Raw genomic sequence first — 2,372 nt, forward strand, 5'->3', positions numbered from 1 at the left:
ATATGGCTATATGCGTAGTGCCAAAGGGCTATGTGCAGCACTCTTGGAATATGGCTATACACACAGCGCCAAAGGGCTACACGCAGCACTCACGGTTTTTTTTTTAAAAGCCACCAAACACTTGCTTCATACAAATTTACACCTTCAACACAAATGAATAAAACAAGGCATATGAATTTGAAATGTTTCTATAATGTGGTGTATTTCTACTTGTAGGCAATCATTGAGCAATGAATCAAAAGTTATATGCTCACCAACCACCACCAAGATTTCTAACACCACCTCTATTAATGGAATACCACAGAAGGCAAGAGAGTATTGAACACATGAAGAAGAATTGAATTGTTCAACCCACATCCCCATGATAACATTCTTCCATCTTGAAAAGCCTCAAAGTGTGATTAGCATGTTGAGATACAACAAAATTCGATACGTCATTTGAAATGATATATCCTGGTCCATTTGCATAGGTGGGGTACTCTTCTTCTTGCCATTCCTCATATGTTACAGCCTGTTTCCCAACATGGAGTGGCCTGTGGAAAAGATTAAGGTTACCCACACACAATCCATGTACATGGGGAGTTCCTTTGATTTCCTTCAATACAGTATCCACTCTCACGAAGGTATCACCATCACATTTTATAATGTATTTTTCAGAAATATTTGGAACCCCATATTCACAAATTGTAATAGTCTTCATCACTACAAGTTCATAACAGTCCATAAATGGAACAATAATAATATCTCCATAAAAATCTGCTTCATTCTTTAGCTTCACATTGACCTCCTTCCTTGCATTCAAGGCAACAAAGGAATGGGCCACAACTTTTGATGATCCAATCAATTGATATTGCATCGATGTCTTCCTCATAGCTATGTGCTCTGCAAAGTGCTTGCTTGTAGAAAGGACCCCAATGAGGAGATCTATGGGACCCTCTAGCAAACGGGAAGCTTTCCATTTGTTTGACATGTCAAGTATTCTTTGAGTTGATAAGCTTGGAAGAGATGTATGTAATGATGACAGCAAAGACTGAATGAACATCTATGTCACCATTTATCGATAAGCCAGTTGCATCAATGCCAATCTTGTTGGAACAAACTGTTGTTGAGTCATAAATGTTTGAATAGTTGAAGCTCCCCAAGATTCATACCTATAAATCTCCAAGTAATTCCTCTCTAGAACCATGAGATTGGAAGCTGTAAAATTTTCACTAGCAATATCATTGTCAGCAAAGTATAGTTCCCTATGCCACGAATTGGAAATAGGTTCTCAATTACCAAGAAGTGCATCTCCTTTCCCTCAAGATCATGAACTGCTACATTGGGAGATCTTTGTGTCAATCATTCATTCTATCATATCTTCTGATTCGGGAGCCAGTTTTAGGAGTGTGATATACCGTTGGAAATATCTATCCGAGATGATCCTGATGAACATGCTTATGACATATTTTTCACTGAAGATCACGTGAAAAACATCTCTAAAAACCAGACATAGTAAGAGCCCACTTTGATCCCTGTTGACAAGCTACGAAGACTGGAACTAATACTTATAAAATAAATTAACCACACCTTAAGGAATCTTAGGAAGAGTATTAAATTAGTTTCTTTCATAAAAGGTATCCGTCATATTGTAAAGTATAATATGTTTTACTCATAAAACTCACAGTCTTTCTCACTCACAAGGTTCATGGTTTTCCTTACTTAACACACAACACATGAAATAATTAATTTCTAATCATTTAATTCATTATGGAACCTATCCTAGTCACCAACATTCATTTAAATGAATCCCTTCTTATCCCACACCTACGTCTATAAAAAGAGACATTATACCTTACCTCACATATCATAGTTCGACATATCTTATGCCTTTATGCTCTAAAATAGTTTGGATTCCTGAGGTAGAATAACAAATTTCAAAAGATGGCTAGGGCTTGTTTCTCTTGTCTTTTACTTAATATGGATATTTTGGGCAAGGTGTTTCATAGGTACGCTCTCCCTTTTAAAATTTAAATCACTCTTCCAAATGCAATAACTTCAATGCACGATATTTAGACCCCTTAGGAAACCAACAAAGAAATCTTAGTGAGTTTGGCTTGTTTGTCACATGTTTGGGTGGTGTTCTTTTTTAATAAGAAATCACAGTGAGTTTGGTTTGTTTGTCACATGTTTGAGTGGTGTTTTTAAAGGTTTATTCTTGTTAAAGGGTATTGCAAAAAGAGCGAAGGTTTAAGAGTAAAATATCTCCAAAACGACAATGAAGTATTTTTATGATTAAGCACAATCTTGTTGCAGGTCAGCGAATTGCATATTCTTTTGTTTTGGATTTACTTGGGTTAGTTTTTATTACATCTGGAGGTGCGGTCTTTAAA

General features: G+C 36.2%; 1 pseudogene; it reads right to left on the reverse strand.

The window, feature by feature from the left end:
* Positions 1–346: 346 nt before the first annotated feature.
* On the reverse strand, positions 347–970 carry LOC149256220 (hydroxyproline O-galactosyltransferase GALT6 pseudogene; annotated as a pseudogene).
* Between the last annotated feature and the right edge of the window lie 1,402 nt (positions 971–2,372).

This window comes from Pinus tabuliformis, chromosome 7, assembly GCF_031772625.1.
Source record: "Pinus tabuliformis cultivar Carrire ecotype Pingquan chromosome 7, CPIR1, whole genome shotgun sequence".
Classification (NCBI taxonomy): Eukaryota; Viridiplantae; Streptophyta; class Pinopsida; order Pinales; family Pinaceae; genus Pinus; species Pinus tabuliformis.